A 17,961-nucleotide genomic window follows, 5' to 3' on the forward strand; every position below is an offset into this window, starting at 1 on the left:
TCTCCCCAGCTCCACTCAGCTACTGTGGAAGTTGGGGCCAGGGGTGCAGAGTCGGGGCCAGGCTTCCTCTCCTCTGCTTCCATTGTCTTTGGGATGAGCGCAGCCCCTCCCCCATCCCTCTCTCTCCCTCTCTCCCTCCCTCTACCTGCTCTCAGGGAGCAGGGCCCACCCTCTAAGGGACTAAAATGGTGATGGAACGCTAGTTTTCTCCAGAAGTGGAGATGACTCCTGCGTCTCCCTAGTAGGGTCCCCCAGTGGGTAGACGGCCGCTCTGGGGTTACAATGTGGCACAGCCTTGGAGCTTGGGAGGGGGTCCCCCCTGGGCACGCCCCCCGGGGTCACATCCCGGATATGGCTGGAGCTGGGGGTGAGGTCATCTGCAGCATATTTCACACTGACCGGACGCGGGCAGGCACGTCCCCCCGCCAGACCTCGGAGGGAAGGAAGGAAGCTGTAGCCGAGGCCGGCCGTGCCAAGCCCTGGCTTCATGCAGTGCGGCTCAGCACATCCTCGCCCCGTCCTGGGAGGAAGCGGGTGGTCAAGGCATGGCGTTCCAGTCAGACGTGGCCACCTTCAAAGCCTGGCTCCACACTTAGCCACCGTGCAGCCGTGCACCGTCCTGGAGCCGCGCGTGGGTTGCTTGGAGGAGTGACAGAGCAAAAGTACAGGCAGGGTTTAGGAGACAAACTGCTCGTGATGTTCTAAAGTGGTAGCTATTCCATCCCCGTCGTAGAAACAAGGCAATGGAATCCCAGGGAGTAAGGAGCAAAGAGAGGCCTGTGGGGGCAGGTGGCAGGGAAGGGAGTGGGCAACGCTTCTTAGGAGAGGCTCACTCAGTGTTAGAGAAGCACCAGAAACAGTGACAGAAAACAACACCGATAGAAAACAACACCGATATTCAGGCAGCTCCAGATTATATGTTCCAGGCCCAAGAAGCTGGTAAAAATCTGGAGGCTCCCTGGTAGTCTTCCCTTGCCCTCAAACTGTGCCAGATCACCTGTGCCAGGGGGTGGTACAATCTCTCCCCGAGCTCCCACCGTACTTGGGAAGCCTGACCCTTTCCTGCTGACTGGCAACATTGGTAAGCGGAAGCCTGTGGGGAGGTCCTGTGTGATGAGCTCATTGTCAGACCCCCAAACCCAGAATGGTGCCCCGTACTCAGCAGGAGCTTCATACAGGCAGATGGATGGATGGACAGATGGATGGATGGTTGGATAGGGGGGTGGGTGGGTGGATGGATGGATGGTTGGATAGGGGATGGGTGGGTGGATGGATGGATGGATAGGTGGGTGGGTGGATGGATGGATGGATGGATGGATAGGTGGGTGGGTGGGTGGGTGCTTGCGTGCGTGCATGCCCTCACACGTCAGGGCCACTCAGTCCTTCCTTCTAGGGCATGAGGTTTTCAAAGCCAAAGCCATGTCAGAGCCTCATGGAAACAGAATTAATTGGTTCACCAGTGAACCTTTGTTGAGGGGACAAAGCCAGACACTGAAAGAGTACCCGTGTGGCCAGAGGAGGCTGAAGGAGGGGAGAAGGCAGCCCAGGGGCCTTGGCAAGGTCTGGGATGTTCACATAGGAGCCACACATGCCTGGGCTCCAGGGCCAGCCAGGCTGAGAGCACCGCCTTGCCGCTCACCCACAGCACTTGCTGACTACTGAACTTTGATGTGAGTGTGGTTCGCTCAGGGCCCCAGAGGGTAAGAGGCTGTTCCAGGAACACAGAGGAATTCCATCTCATCTGCTGACTTCAGAGCTGGTTGTAGAAGTTTGAAATTCAAACTATTTTTTAAAAAACATATAAAATAATATATGTTCATGACAGTGCAAAAACAAATTAATCATGACGGAAGGGAACGCAGCACAAAGAAAACCTTCACCCCAAGGTTGCATTTTGCAGATATACTCACACGTGTATGTGTGTCTTACATTCGAGCAACTTCAGTGGGTCCGCTCGTGTGCTGGCCAACACCAGCTTCTTCTCCTTTGGACCCGCTGGGCCATCTCCCCCGTTCGCTCCAGGTTAGGGGGCGAGGTGCGTCTACCCTGGTTACTAGGGCGGTAGCTGCTCGTAGTTTCCAGCCAGAAACACTTACATTGAATGAAGGAATACAGTTCGGGTTCCTTGTGTGGAGCTGTCATGGTGGGATACCCCTTCATTTATTTTGGGGTCCCTCAGAGCTGGGGGCGTGCATAGCAGTAACAGATCCTGCCCCGGAAGCCTCACAGCTCAGACACATACGTGCATCGGGAGGGTTAATTCCTAGAAGTGCAGTCCCTAAGTCAGAGGTCGCCAGGTCAGTAATTCTGAAGGATATTGTAAAATTGCTGACCTGTCAGAGGAGATGGCCAGTCCTTGACTCTTGGCACGGCTTCTGCTTTTCCCCGAAGTCTTGTACATTCTTTCCATGCAACCCTCTCAGGGCCGGGAGGCACAGGGCCCAGTGAAGGTGGAGGCCTCGAGAGGGGCCTGGCAGCGAGGAATGGGCTGCTCTTCTGGCTGCCGTGACTTGGCCCCTGACCCCCCATCTGTAGAACGGGGTTGCTGGCGGTACATACTTCAAGGACCGTGCTCCCCACGGGCTAGGAGCACCTCTGCTGGTCCTGAGTCCTGGGCTCTCGGGCTGCGGAGGTCCAAGGAGCAGCTGTCAGTGTCTTCATGGAGAGAGAGGTGGGACCAAAGACCCTGGGGTCAAATGTCAAAGATCATCCAAACAACTCGCACCTCCCAGCCGCTGGGGCGCGCTAGTGCCGCTGACGGCGCCGTTCCGCGGGCTCTTGGTTCCGGGAAGGTCAAGGGAGGCCGAGTGCAGTCTTTGGCGTGTGAGTTTGCGACGTTCCCGACGGACGCGCAGCGGTCACGTCCGGGCAGGAGCGCCGTCCACTGCTCCCCACGGCCCACCCTGCTCTGAAGCTGCTCTGGATGCCAGACGTGAGGTGAGCTGTTGTTCAACGCCCGGCGACTCTGCCTCTTGGCCACACGGCCTGTCACCTCCACACTGGGAGTTCCACCACTCCCGCTGTTTTGCTTTACATGACATTTCTTTGCTCCTTTTTCTGTGAAATAAGAACGTAGTTACAGCCCTGGAGCCGGAAAGCCTCGGTCTGAATCCTACCCCGCTGACCTCTGACCTCGGACGAGTGGCTTCCCCGGTGTGTGCCTGCAGGGCTCGATGGAGAGGGGACGACGATGGGACTAGCCCCAACTTGTGCGGGTGACACGAGATGTCACCGCGTGCGGCAGTGGCCGAGGCCACGCGTGCTGGGCGCAGTGGTTCTGCACCACGAGCGGCTGCGGTCCCTCCTCCTGATGCGGCCTGGCAGCGGCCAGTAAGGGCGCACCAGAGCTCCAGGGAGCCCACCCCCCCGGGGACACGCTCAGCGCAAGGCCCCAGCGTTGAGCAATGGTGGCGGTGTCTTGTAACTCATCCGCTGCCTCTGACCTTTGGATTCAGAGACGCATTAATGGGGCACTTTGGATGGCGCTTGGAGTGTCAAGCTTTTAATTAACGCGCCGGACTGAATATATTTAGCTGGACCATTCTGCCTAGTCCGTCCAATTACCCAGATTCATTATACAACTTGATTGCGTTTTCCATTACTCAGTGACTTTGCTAAATGGGCGGCCATGCTGCAGACGGGCAGCCCAGCGCCAATATTGATTAGAGGACACAGTTTATTACCCAGTGGAGGCGATGCTTGGGGCTGTAAATCTCATGCTGGACGTAGCTTCTCTGCAGTCTCCAGGTGGGGGACGGAATTTTATTTGGATGAAGCATTTTGGCCATCGACCCTCCTTCCAAACTTCCCCTGTGCCCTGCTTGTGTTTAATTGAATTGCTTTTCCATTGCCAAGTCTCCCCATAAATATAATCAGGGACTCCTCCTGCTTTAATAGTGGAAATGGATGGAAGGTATTTTTCACCTTCGCTGCGTTCCAGAATGACACAATGCTATGAGCTTGCCAAGGAGCTTCTGGAGGATTAGCCGCAGGGGACGTTGAGCCTTCTTTTACTCTCGCTGGCTTCAGGATGGGTCTGACGCCAGAGCCACCGTCTCTTGCCTTGCATGGCGCTGGGGAAAAGTGGCCTCTAACCCTTGGTGAGAGAGAGAAGCAGCAGTCAAGGTCAACCAGTGAACCCAGTGCCCCGGAACTTGCTTTTACGGTTGTGATTGGATTGTGATCTCAAGGGGAGAGACCTTCCCCACTCCATAGTATCAAGGGTATGCCTTCCTGCAAGATTTCCTCCATTTCTATCACCCCTTCAGAGTTGGATCAGTCTGTTTATAGGCATAGGGTGCAGCAGGGGGAAAATAGGAATAAAAGGGGGAAAAGACACAACGAGTGGGCTGTTTCCTTCCATACAAAGGCTAGTGAACACTAAGTGCATGCCAGGCATTTCACATTTGCCATCTCCAGTCCTCAGATAACCGAGGAAGTGTTTGGGTTAATTTTTACTTTTTATTTTTAGATAATTTTAGAGTTACAGGAGAATTGCCAAAATAGTCTAGAGAGTTCCTGTCCAACCCTCACCCAGCTTCCCCTCGTGTTCACACTGAAGTGGTTTTAATTGTCTATGAAGAGAAAGCTGAGGCCCAGAGAGGTTAAGGAAGTTGCACAAGGTCACACAGCAACGGTGGGATTTAAACCTAGATCTGGGTGTAGCATTGACTGTGACACCACAGATTCCTGTAAAGAAGGAGCAGATGCTTGTCATGCAACCACAGAATCAGGAGCAGAGCTGGAAGTCTTGCAAAAGCTGACGTCTATACCGAAGAACCAGAACGAAGTCAGAACCTCACGTCTAAGATGGACCACCCTGCCTTCCAAAGGCACAGGGGAGCAGTGACCTCCTAGAGGGTAGCAGGGAAAGCAGGACGACTCCGAGCCCCCCCACCCAGCAGCAGCCCAGCCTCCCCTGTCCCCCTGCCCGTTCAGAGTCTTCTCCAGTCTGGTTTTGTGGGTCTGCTTCCAGCCCACCTCCCTGGAGCCAGTCAGCCCCGAGCGCGTCTGATGGGGCTCGTGGTGCCGCTTGTGCCGGCAATCCACGGTGCAGTTAGCAACGATTACCCTGGAGCATAATGAACCATCACAGAAGAAGAAAGTTTTTCTTTTGCCAACCTCAACAGACACCCTTTCAACAAACACCATTGCGATTTTCTGGATGCTCCAATGAGAAGAATTGCTACTGGTGCTTTCAATACATAGACTAACGGGTCAAAAATAAACCCCATTTATTAAACCTGTCCTGCTGCCAGGCTCGGCGTCGACGTCGCTCTCTGAATCCTGTCCAAACCTGGGTGAAACAGGTGCTGTTATGGCCTCAAGAAAACAAATTTTAAATTTTGAAATGATTATAGATTCACAGGAAATTGCAGAAATGGTACAGAGAGGTCCCCTGTACCGTTCAGCAGCTTCCCCGTGATGGCGACACCTTCTGTGACTCTGGTTCGGCCCACAGCCCTCGCTCAGATGGTGCCGGTTTTGTGCACACCCTTTGTGTGTGTGTTTCTGCGTGACGTGTGTACATATGTGTGTATGCAGTGTGTGTGCGCGTGCATATTGCGTGAGTGTGGTGTGGTGTGGGGGGTGTATTTAGTTGCGTGTGTTACACGTATGTAGGCATGTTCGTGTGTGTGGGTCTATGCACTCGTCACACTTTTCTCTTCTTCACAGGTGAGAAAACCAGACTGTGGAGAGGCTGAGGGCACTGGCCCCACGGGGCACTGCGGGTAAGTCGCCAAGCCCAGATACATCAAAGCCAGATTCCAGAACTGCACCCGTACCCCCCCACCCCGCGAGGCTTTCCAGTGAGCCCCCCAGCCCCCTGCCTTCCTGACTGGGAGCAGAACTGACAGGGGAAGACGACTTTACTTGCGGATGAACTTAGCCCTTGAAAACTCACGGAGCTAGTGTGTGGCCGGTGGTAAAAATGTCTTCTTGCTAATTTATCTCCTCCAAAGATGAGACATGAAGAGCAGAGCTTCACAAGACAGTATGGTGCAAAGTCTCTTCCTGTCTGTGCCTGGCTCTTGAGGCGATGGGACAGGTGGAGAGTTTTACGTGCGTCTCTAGTGTGGTCGTGTGGACAAAAGCACGTGGCTGCCTGATCGGGGACAGCCAGGGTGCCTCGGGAGACCGGCCGGCCACGGAAACCCGGCTCCCCGCCCCACAGGAGCGGCCCCCCCACACAGAAGGGAAGGGAGTTGTACGCATCCTAGGACTTCAAATTAATAACAAATTGCAAAATGAGTGCACGCCAGGGACTTGCCTTTGTTCTTGATGCTGTTAGGATTTAAAAGGTCATCGAGCTGCAATAAATAATAATAATAAACTCCTGTTTTGTGCTCAGGAGATAGGGATTTTTTTTTTTTTTTTGGAGAGGTGGGGTGGGAGGTGTTTTAATGGCTCTGGGGAGGGAGTTTGAAATCATTCCCTTCTCTCTGGGTGGCAGAGTGGGTGGAAACTTACTGCAAGTTAAATTAAAAAAAAAATCAATAGCATTTCAGGTGATTGTGAATTAGGGGTTATTTGCTGGGGCTTAAGGGGATTCAGGTTAAAGCCTGAGGATGATCAATGGGCAATTACTACCATGGAGGAGGGTGCACACCAGCTTTCTGCCGTCCTGGGGGCACGGGGGCAGGAGGCGACCAGCGGCTCGGACGGCACCCCTGCGAACACCCAAAGCGTGTAGTCTGTGAGCGCATGTCGAACCAGAAGAATCATGGCTCACATGCATTAGGAAAGCCATTCGCGGCTCCTCCGCCCGCCCCTTGAAGACCCCAACCCTTTGCCCTCTCTCCTTCCTGCCCTGGAGACACGCCCCCACCCACCAGGGAGGAAACGCGCCTGGCTCTCCATTCAGATCAGAGCAGACAAAGGCAGAGGTGCGGACGGAAGCTGCCGATCAATCCTGGGGCTGTAATAACTACAATTTTCTGATTTGAAGGCAAAACCAAATAACCCAGAGGAATAATTCAGGCCACATGCAGCCTTCTTCCTGAGAAGGAGCACAAATTGATTTTTCTTTTATAAGCCCAATTTTGTGCGGCTCATCGACCCCCCTCCGTCATTTCTGAGCTCCCTTTCTTCCATTCTGCGTGAGGTACAATTAACAGAGGATCAGAAAGTTTCTTGCTTCCTGTTTCTCGCCTTTGTTGGCACGGCTTTGCGTCTGTGCTAAGGAAACACGGGGAAGCCAGCAGCCCTGGCTGGTCTCAGGAAACTTGCCGACCCTTCGGGGTCTTGGTTTCCCCACTGCCACGGCCAAGGGACTGGAGGCTGCAGAGTTGTCCCCCTTTGCCTAAACCCCGAACCCTACAGAAATAGGCACCCCTGCCTTGCCCAGGGTGACCGACTCAGAATCTTCAGGGGTCAATGCCTCTCTGGCCCCCACCTCTACTCTTTCTCAAAGAGGACTTGAGAGTATAGACCAGGCTCAGAATTCCTCAGGGGCTCCACCCTCCGTTGGAGTGAAACCGGAGTTGGAACTGTGGCCACACTGTCCTCCGTCCTTTGTCTCTGCCTGCCCTCCTTGCTCTGCAGAACCACTCTGGCCTTCTTTCCGTTGGTGGTGCTCTCCTCATTGGTTCCCACCCCAGGGCCTTTGCCCATGCTGTTTTTCCGGCCTCGAACCCGTCCGTGGCCAGCCCCATCACGTTCTTCCAGCCTCGGCTCAGCGGCTGTCCCCTTCACTCTCTGCCCTGCCCTTATCACAGCCTGCAGTTTTGTTCTTTTTGTTAACCTTGTGATCCCCCTGCCCGACTGGGACCTGCTCGTTCATACCTGCACAGCGACCCCCAGCCCCTGGCTGGCTCGCGGTAGGTCTTGGGAACGTCCGTGGAGCGGGTCGATGAACGTGTTCCGTGATCAGATGAGTCTGGGAGGCACTGGAGCAGAGCCAGACACTCATTAAGGGCCTTTTGCAGCTGTGACATTTTATGAGTCTGGGTTTGTCTCTCTCAAGCTCCTCATTTTACACATGAGGAAGCAGAGGTCCCCGTGGGGTTGATGATAATGGAAGGGTTCCTCTCGTAGCTATTAGTGGGGTCCTCAGGCTGCCCCCTCTCCTCTCTGGGAGTGCTGCTAGGCAGCTTGGGATCTGAAAAGAAGGTGGCTGGTGGCGGGTGGACTCTGAGTCCAGGGACAGGACCATTGGCCTTGGTGGCTGAACCCGTGAGGGGTACCTGGCTCCTCCAGCTGGGGCCATGCAGGTCCCGAGAGAGGAAAGGTCTGAGGCAGAGCAGCTCGTCTGTGGCCGAGGAAATCTGTGGGGCACTTCCTAGGCTCTTAAATGTGCCCTGTCGTCTTTCCTTTCCAGCTGCCCCTAGCTCACCTCTGCGCATGAAATACTCTAGAGACACTTCTCTCCTCTCCTCTGGGAGCCCCACTCAGGAGGGCTCCAGCAGGACCCTGAACCCAAAATGACCAAAGCCCCCTGCCCCTGGGCCTGCGGTTAAGACTGGATGCCTGGCGGCGTGTTCACCCGGCCCCTCTCACACACGGCTCCCATTGGAGGCGACGCCACTCCCCTTCTCTCCCCACCGCTCCTCTTCTCTCCCCACTGCTCCCCTTCTCTCCCCACCACTCAACACCTGAACACCGGGCAGAGGAGGACGCCAGCGGGGGTGCTGACACACGATTTATGCGCTTGTTTTCCTGTGCTGGAAGCTTCTCCCGCTGTCTGGCTGAGGAAGGAACAGCCCGGTGTTCTCCCACTTGGGGTCCAGGCATGCTTTCTGTGAGCTGCCAGCCAGCCACGAGCTCGTCCTTCACCTCCAAGCGGGGCCAGGCTCATACCACCGGGTGGCGGGGAGCCGTGCTGCGGGGCCTGGGACGGTGCGCCCGCCCCTGCGCCTCTGGGACCGCCATCCACGCCGCTGATGCAAGGAGAGATCTGGCCGTGCCCAGCCGGGGCGGAAGCCTGCTGGCCACCCATTAGTCGTTATGGCAACTCTCTACCCCAAGGGGTCATTCAGCTGCAAGTATAAACAATTTCCCGAAAGGTTTTAGCGAAATTCAGGGGTGACAGGCATGATGGCATGATTAGGGGAGAGCGGGCGAGGTCAGCCCTCAGGCAGGCGTGGGAGAGGACCTGCTGTGGCCGCCTCCGCGCCCGGCGGCCTGGGGCCAAGCACACGCAGCCCCCTCCTGGCCCACAGGGCTCTGGAGGGAGAGAGAGTCCGAAGGCAGCACACAAGCCGCCCCGGGCTCGCTGAGCGAACCCCTCCTGCCAAAGCTGGACACTGGAAACACCACCGAGTGAGGGGCTGTATGTGAAGATGGTAATTAAATAATAACAGCTATGTGCTAATCATATATCATCAAGTGTTAGTGCTTCATATTGTATTACTTAATTATTCACGATCAAATGGGATTCACCTTCATTATTAAGAGTAACCTGTGGTACTGTTGTGTGCCAGGCCATATAGGTTTCAAGACCTAGAATTCTTTTTTTTTCTTTTTTTTAAAGATTTATTTATTTATTTTAGAGAGAGAGAGCATGTGAGCAGGGGGAGGAGCAGAGGGAGGAGAGAGAAACTCAGGCAGCCTCCGTGCTGAGTGAGGAGCCTGAGGTGAGGCTTGATCCCAGGATCCTGAGATCAGGACCTGAGCTGGAACTGAGTCGGACGCTTCACCGACTGAGCCACCCAGACGCCTGTCATTGGAGTCATGACCCTACAAGGCAGGCACTATCATCATCCCCGTTTTACAGACGGGCCAACTGGTGTGCTTTCTAACACCCTTTCCTTGTGTTAAAAATGTGACTGCGACCCCGTGCCAAGCAGGACCTCGAAGTTCCCTGAAAGCACCATCTCTTTCCTCCACCGAACATTCATTCAACAAATGTTTACTGAGCCCCTCCTGTGTGTTACACATAGTTCTAGAGAGTGGCAGGTCAGGGCAGGCCAGCTTTCTCCGGAGATCAGTCCCACTCACCCTCCAGAACCCATATATCATTCCTCCCGAGAAGCCTTTCTGAACTTGCTGGCCAGAGCCGGGGGCCTCCTTGAGGTGCACAGAGACTTGGGACCTCCTCAGCATTTCGGGGCACCTGCTTGTTCTGCCTCCGTCTCTCCCTCCAGGGCTGGGGACCCCTTGCAGCCTGAGGCTATGTCTTTTGTCTTTGTATTTTCCAGGCACAAAACAAGCAAGTCATGGACTATTTGTTGGATTTTATCACTAAGGAAGAAGCTCCAGGAGGGCTGGGTCTGTGTGGTTCACTACTGCACCCACGACATAGTGTCTGCTCCATAATGCTGCAAAATGCATGTTTGTAGGATGGACGACCGGACGAGAGCGGGGATGGGGAGATGAGTGGGTGGTTCTACGTCTCAGTGGATGGTCAGCTGTTGGATGGATGGAAGTCTGGAAGGAAGGGCAGGTGGATAGACAGGTGGATAGATGGTCAGACGGTTCAGTGGATGAGTGGATGAAGGTATGAATAGTTGAGCATATGGGGAAACAAAATGCTTGTTGATAGGATAGAGGTTTAGATGATCAAATGGTTGGTTAAAAGTGTAAGCATGATGAACAGAATGCTTCCCTCGAGCTTGTTTCTTGAAAGAGAGAGAGAGACGGGCCGGGCTGGGTGGAGGGAAGAAGACCTCCTCCTCCCCCACAACGCCACCTCCGTCAGGTTCACTGACTTGTTCGTGCTGGTTTTCAGTCCCCACGTTGAGAAGTGCCAGCACAGAGAAAGTCCCCTCTCCTGGCTTCCCTCCCAGGGCGCCGAGCCGTTCCCACCTGTGCATGCAGACAGCTCAATGACACATTGTGACCCTTGGCTGGATTTCCTCAGCTAGCTGGAGAGAAACCGGTTCTTGGAACTGTGACACCTGACAGGCGTTATCCACAGACCTCACCTCCCAAGCCTTCTTGGCCCAAACAAGCCGCTTTGTTTAAGCCTTAGGGCTCTTTCCCGTGGTAGGGCTGCCACACCTGTGGCCATTCGCACAGGCCTGGGGTCCACGGGCCCCTCGCAGCGCCCACGCCTCCATCCGCTCTGCCGCTGTCCCACGCCCATTTTCAGGAAGTGAAAACGTGGTGAGAAAGGGACAGCCCCAAGAGTCGAGCGGCCCCGGTGGCCTCAAGAGCGGAACGGGCTTGCCCCGTGGGGTGTGGCTGCTAAGCAGCACTGTTCCACGTGCCCTCGGCAGAGCTCACCGGGGCACCTGCCTGGGCCACTCAGGGCGCCGGTCGCCAGGCGTTGCAGGGGTGGGGAGGGCAGTGCGTGCTCTTGTGCAGCAAGGTCAGGGAGGGGCGGTCAGAGCACCCCCACGGGCAAACACGTTCTGCGGACCAGCTAAACCTGCAACTGCCGGAGGGACAGGGACACAGAGGGGTGGTGGGACGAGCGCCTGGGACTCGTGCCGGCTGTGTGGCAATGTGGAGGGCGTGTTTTCATTCATTCGTCATTCACTCAACAAACATCTGCGAAGCGTCGGGCTGGGCTCCAGGCCTCCCCACCCTCTGAGCGGAGCTCTTGACGTGCCCGTTACCAGTCAGCCCTGCCTCTGGCCTTGCTCCCTCCGGTCCCTTCACGCCCCTCGCTGTGGCCAGTCCGGCCTTCCTGCTCTTCCTCTCCCAACCCCCGGACTCGCCCTTTCTCTTCACCCCTTCACTATGCTCTGAGCACTTAGGACCCATTCCCCGTTTGCTTAAAATCTCCCTCCACCACTGGGCTCTGGGATGCACGAGGATGGGGGCTTTGTCTCGCTCAGGGCTCAGGCAGTGGTGCTGGTGGTGAGAGCCCTTAACAGATGTTGAGGGAGTGAGTGGATGAGGGCAGCGAACAGGGCTGAGCAAGCTCCCTGCCCTCATGGCGCGTACGACAGGGCAGGGAGCCAGGCCTTAAACAAGGACACACAAGTAAATACATGAGTACACATGATGCCAAGGGCTCTGCAAGAAGAGGCGGGAACAGGGCCTTCCGGGGGCGGGAGGCTCAGCAGTGGATCTGGGAAGGGTCTCCCTAGGGATCTGGTGTTTAGATGGAGCCTGAGTGACGAGCACCAGACAGCCTTCCAGGGCTGAGCAGGGTATCTTCCCAGCTGTTCATGTGCCTCCCCGATGGCCCAGTGCCAAGGCCAGGTATCACGGACCCAACAGAAGTGCGTTCGTAATTTCACCAAGGGTCAAGTACTAAATATTCATAGCCGCGTTTTCCCCAGGAGCTCCAACGTGGAGTTGCCCAGATGCCTGGATGAATGAGCTGTGGTCCATCTGCGTGACGGGATCATGCACGGGAGGGCCGTTGCTGCCTGCAGCCTCCGTGCTGTGGCGATCCGGCAGACACGGTGAGTGAGGACAGCCAGATTGTAGAAGCACGTGCCAAATGGTCACAAATTCCCAAGAGAGGGAACGCGAATCAGTGCTGTGGGGTCAGGACGGGGCTGCCCTTCCTAAGGGGCCGGTGACCTGGGTGGTGACAAGTGGCTTCTGAGATTTCTGTCGTTCGGTTTCATGATGTGGGGGCTGGTGACGCAGGGCTGTGCAGCGTGAGACCCCGTGGAGCTGTCTGTCAGGAAAGAGTTTCAGGATGAAAGCCCCTCTTCTGGCTACTCTGAGAGGCAGAGCCATTGTCCTCTGGGGAGGGAGCTGGGCTGCCCCTGCCCTGTGCCCCTGGCACCCTGAGACCAGGGCGAGCCCCTCACGGGGCTGTCTCACCCCTGGACTGTCCCCCACTTCTCTGCCCCCCCTGCCCATACCTCCGACCGGCCACTCCCTCTTAAAGCCAGGTCCGTCAGCGGGGTGGGGGCTCTGACCCGGCCTGCCAGGACTGAGCATCAGGGCCTGGAGAGAAGGAAGCAGAGTGGGGGGAACCTCAGAGCTCTGGACACCTGCTTTCCCCGACAGATTGGAGACCCCACGCATGTAGGGAAGAAATTTAAATGGAAGTTATTGAAGAAATCCTTTTGGGCCCCGGGGAGCTCCCCAGTCTAATTTCTGAGCCAAGAGGTAGCCACCCGGTGCCTGTGTTCAGCCCTGGGCGAATTTGGGAGGGGAGCAACCCCTGAGGGCACCCTGGCCTGAGACTCAGGGAATCCCAATCAGATGTTGCCCCCCACCTTCTGCCCCAGGAAGCTTACAGTCTTTATTGCCAGTTTCTCTTTCATTGATGATATTAACCCTTCCATTCGGTGTCAGGAATTTGCATGGTAAGGACTTTCTGGAGTGTTCTTCCAGCGTGGGGGAGGGGTGGAGAGAGCTGCTGCCTCATGCTCACCAGGTCCCACCTCATGACAGCCTCTTCCTGTCACGCATTTTAATGTAGTTTTGTATGTAGGGTTGGCATTGTGGAATGAAAGCATAATTTTTAATTTATAATATCAGGAATCCAATTTACTCATTCGATCCCTTGATGAGGTTGGCTGCTTGTTCTGGTTGCTCCTCTGCGGGTCTGGCAGCTCTAGCCGGGTGTGATGGCAAAGGGAGGACTGTTCACCTGGGCCAGCGGAGGCTGTGCTGCTCGAAGGCGGGTGTCGGGCTGGAGTGAAGGGCGAAGCCAGGTCTGAGGCAGAGCTGGGCTTACAGTCAACCTACCAGGCTTGTTTCCCATTCCAAGGGCAGCTCTACTTGACACACCAGGGTCCCCAAGCATATGGATTTTTTAAATTAACAAGAAATAGGGGTGCCTGGGGGGCTCAGTCTGTGAAGCGTCTGACTTTTGCTTTCAGTTCAGGTCATGATCTCAGGGTCTTGGGATCCATCCCTGTGTCGGGCTCCGTGCTCATCACAGAGTCTGCTTGTCCCTCTCCCTCCCGTTCTGCTCCTCCTGCTCTCGGTCTCTCTCAAATAAAGAAATCTTAAAAAACAGATAAGGTACCAAGAAAGAAAAATAACAAACAGTGCCTCCCAGGAGCCCAGCATGGGTTCATCCCCTGCCTATGCAGACAGAACCATGTGACCGGGGCACATCTGCCGTCCAAGCTCGGTGTGGCAAGCCAGGTGTCCTCCAGCGGCCGTCCGTGGGGATGGCTGTCAGCCCCTGAACTTCACAACCTAAGCACCTGCTGGAAACTTTCTGCTAAGGGTCGGGACCCGAGGAGCAATTCCAGAACTACCTGCCTCTGCCCTCCCCCAGCATCCTCCCAGTCTACAGCTGGGAAGCTCTACTTGAGTGATAAAGATATTTTACTGTGGCCTTCTTAGTTTGGTAACACATCTTGTTGTTTGATGTGTTGAAAACAGTCGATAGATTGATGAAGGCAAAATGACCTTGCAGGTGAGCAGAATCCTTGTACCCCATCACCCTTCATAGCGCTGCCTTTACCCAAATGCTAATGCTCGTCCTTTGAATTGATTTATGCGGACCCTCCCCGTGCACTGCACGGCACGTTTGACGTTTCATAGTCCTGCCTCGCCGGGCTGGGATCTAGGCTCAGCAAGCATGCTTCCAGGGCAGACATGAACCATTATTTAGAGTTTGATCTTCAGCAGACACAGCGTGCCCACACACAGCACCCTTAAATGATGGAGCAGAAATCTCATCAGGAAGAGGGTATGCCCCCGGAGTCCCGGGAGACAGATTGCCAATGGTGTGAGCCAATCAATCCATCAATCCATACGATTGAGTGTCCTCTGTCCCCCAGATCACTTTAGCCCCGAACTACGTGCTTGAATCGCGCCCATAGAGGGTCCCATATCCAAAGAGTTGAGAATCTCGAAGGGGTTCTGAGACGCACTCACATTGAATGATGAGCAGTCTGAGACACCGGGCAGGCCCGGCCATTGTAGAATGCAGGGGGGCAATGAGAGAGTCGAGGTGCAAAGGACCGTCTGCAGAGCAGGAGGGAGTGGGCCAGGGAGCGACGAGGGAGAGGGTGACGGGGAGGGTCTCCACCCATGCACGCCACAGGTTCCTGCAGGAGCACCCAGAGTCCCCCCCTTCTTTCCTCATGACCCCCCCTCCTTGGGCTCTTGAGAGGTTCTAAGAAGGCAAGAGCGGGGGGCGACGCGTCTTTGGAATTGTCAGGAAGGAAGAGACGCCACCCAGAGTTGGGGTAGACAGAGGGGGTCAGGGTAAGTAAACATTCAGAAGCCCAGATGAGTGGCCAGGTGGGGACGAACACAGCAGCTGCTGGAGGGAGGCCCAGCCCCAGCACAGCGGCTGTGTGAGCAAGAGAGGGGTGTCAGCCGTCACCCAAGGGCTGCTCCCAACATCAGACTACCAGGCAGGCTCCGGGGTACCTCTCTCCCCACAAACAAAATTCCTCCGTTGATAACACAGACCTTCCTTGGCCTTGACAGATGGCTCCACCAGGAATTCCAAGGCCGAGAAATGGCACGCATAACTTTCTCCTTATTAGGCAGCGAAACACCCAGAAGTGTTAATGTATACAGAACAGTTCCCGCCGCGTCAGCCACATCGTCCAAGTAGCTGTAAGTTATTCTCAGCTTTCTTGGGCGGCAAAGCGCTGAGGGGAAGCACACTCCTCATGTGTGCACGTCTGGAGTAAGGAGTGTGTTCGTGTGCGGAGTTAGGACACTAAAGTTTAAGAGATGTTGATGGGGACGCGGGCTAGATATCTGGCCTTGGGAAATGTGGAGGTCTCCCCCTCCCATGTTTTGGGCGTATTTGAAGTATATTTAGAGTCAGTAAAATACTCAGATTTTCAGTGTGCAGCTCTGTGAATCCTACTAGGTATGTACCCACGTAACCTGCTTCCCCATCCCGCCGTGGGGAGTCTCCTTCATCCCGGAAAGTTCCCTTCTCTCCTTCCAGGTAACCGCCCTTCCCCCACCTCGACCTGGTGACCCAGAGGCAACCGATGTTCCAATTTCTAGTACCGGTGATTGCTTAGCCTTGAGCTTCACGTAAGTGGGGTGAGAGAGATGTCCACGTGGGCCTCCGGCTTCTTTCACGAAACTTCATGCTTTGAGGGTCATCCGTATTGTGTGGATCAGCAATGTGTTAGTTCTGTTCTTGCACGAATATATTGTACAGTTTGGAGATCTCTCGATCTCTTTACCGCTCTCCTATTGGTGGATATTTGGGTTGTTTCCAGTTTGGGGCTTTTAGGAATAAAGCCGCCTTGAATGCTGTTGTACATGTGGTTTCATTCCTCCGGGGTAAATTCTTAGGAGTGGAATTGCTCTGTCATGTGATCCCTGTGTGTGAAACTTTATCAGGAACTGTCAAAATTCCCAAAGTGCTCGTGCCATTTTCCGCCACCATCAGTGGTTTCCAGGGATTCCAGGGCGTTCCGTATCCTTGCCAGTCTCGAACCAGTCGTGAGACAGAAAGGGAGGAATGCTGGGACATGGCAAATGAGGGCGGGGTGTGGATCGGAGGTCCCTGGGAGAGCTTGGGGGCCGGCCAAGGGGAGCGGGAGGCCCCTGGGGCTCAGGCGGGATCCTGCACCATGTGGGACCAAATGTGGATCCAAACGAGATCATGTGGGACACCTCAGCTGTTGGGGAACACTCGTGTGCAGGCAGAGAGGTCCCCCTTGCCGTGCCAAAGGCAGCTGCCAACACCATACCTCCACGTGCTCCCTAAGGAGCTGCACCACTGTCTTGGCAGGCTGTTGCGATCAGGGCTCCCCCCATTCTACAGATGAGGAAACCAAGTCATAGACGCTGAGAGTGTGATGCGGTGGAGCTGGCGCTCAGGCCGGGCCCGGCTGGTGTTAAGGCTGTGATCAGCTTGTTCAGTTAGGGTGTATCGATACGCGCCTAAGTCCGTTTGGCGCGCGTGCGAAAGGCACACACGTGGGCACACCTCCAAACAACAAAAAAGGAGCAAAAGAAAATCAGTCTCTGCCCTTTTCTGGCTCTCCGGCTACCTCCTCACAAGCCACAGTAGGTAGGACTTTCTTGGGTATCCTCCTGGGGATGTTCGACTCAGATGCATATGCCAGGCGTATTTATGCATAATGACCCTCTTTTTACATTTTATGCAAATAGCTGCATCTCACACGCACTTTGCGTACGTCGCTTTCCTCCATTAGCAGCTGCTGGGGTGCAGATGGACTGACCCATTCTTGGATGGCTCGCAGCTGCCGACGGCCGAGCTGCCCATCTGTACTCTTGGCATGTCCTCGGCTCTCTGGCTGGAGCAGGACAGTGGGTGCGGGGCGGGGTCCCAGCAAGGGCGTTGCCACATCAGAAGGTGTGTCCAGACACTGCCCGTGGCTCTTGAGAAGTTAGGACCTGGAGGGCGTCAGGTGCTCCCATGCCCAGCAAAGCGGGATGTGGCCAATTTGTGGTCACTCGGATCGGACAGATGCCTCATTTGCCTTCTTCTTATTATGACAACTTTTCATATTCTTTCAAGACCAACTGTCATTTCCTTCCCTGTGACGTAGCTGGTCTGGTCCTTCAAAGGACACACCCGTGGGTTTCTCCCATCCTGCTCCTCTGACCTCCTTGCGTGGGTGATGGGGGTGGCCTCGGGGCAGGGTCCCATGAGGGGGTGCAGGGCTCTTGGACTCTAAAGCTAGCATTGCACCCGACTCTGCATGGGGTCGTGCGCCAGGCGAGACGTTAGCCCACCTACGCGTGCGGTTTCCTTCAGAAAGAGGGGTCTGGATCAGATAGTCCTGAAAATCTATGAATCTCTGGTTATCAGAGACAGTTGTGGCTGACAGTTTGCTATCTACCCAGAAGGAAATGGATCTGAGCTTCAGAAGAAAGAATTTAATTTAGATACTGTGGAAAGCTTCCTGATGTCTCAGGATATTAAACTCTGAAATGAATGATGACGGTCTGGGGCAGAATATCTTTCTAATACAAAGAGCTTCAAAAACAAGATGACTCATTTGTCCTCACGGTGAAAGTTTCACTCTGGCTCTGAGATGGGAGTTTGGAGCAGCTCGGGGTCTTCACGGTCCCGGTGCACGGGGCTTGAACGTCCTCACGGCTGTGTGCCAAGTCGATTGGCAATGCTTGGCCAATTACCTGCTTCGCTGTGGAGCTCATGCATTATCTAATTTCATGATTTGGCTCATTACACAT

General features: G+C 55.1%; 1 long non-coding RNA gene across 1 annotated transcript; it reads left to right on the top strand.

Moving 5' to 3' along the window:
- Positions 1-2,786: 2,786 nt before the first annotated feature.
- LOC103670930 lies at positions 2,787-16,048 on the top strand. The gene is made up of 5 exons (XR_570691.2): positions 2,787-2,937; positions 5,677-5,732; positions 12,174-12,299; positions 15,253-15,384; positions 15,728-16,048. It is a non-coding gene; the product is annotated as an uncharacterized LOC103670930 (long non-coding RNA).
- Positions 16,049-17,961: the final 1,913 nt, after the last annotated feature.

Source organism: Ursus maritimus, unplaced genomic scaffold, assembly GCF_017311325.1.
Source record: "Ursus maritimus isolate PB19 unplaced genomic scaffold, ASM1731132v1 scaffold_22, whole genome shotgun sequence".
Classification (NCBI taxonomy): Eukaryota; Metazoa; Chordata; class Mammalia; order Carnivora; family Ursidae; genus Ursus; species Ursus maritimus.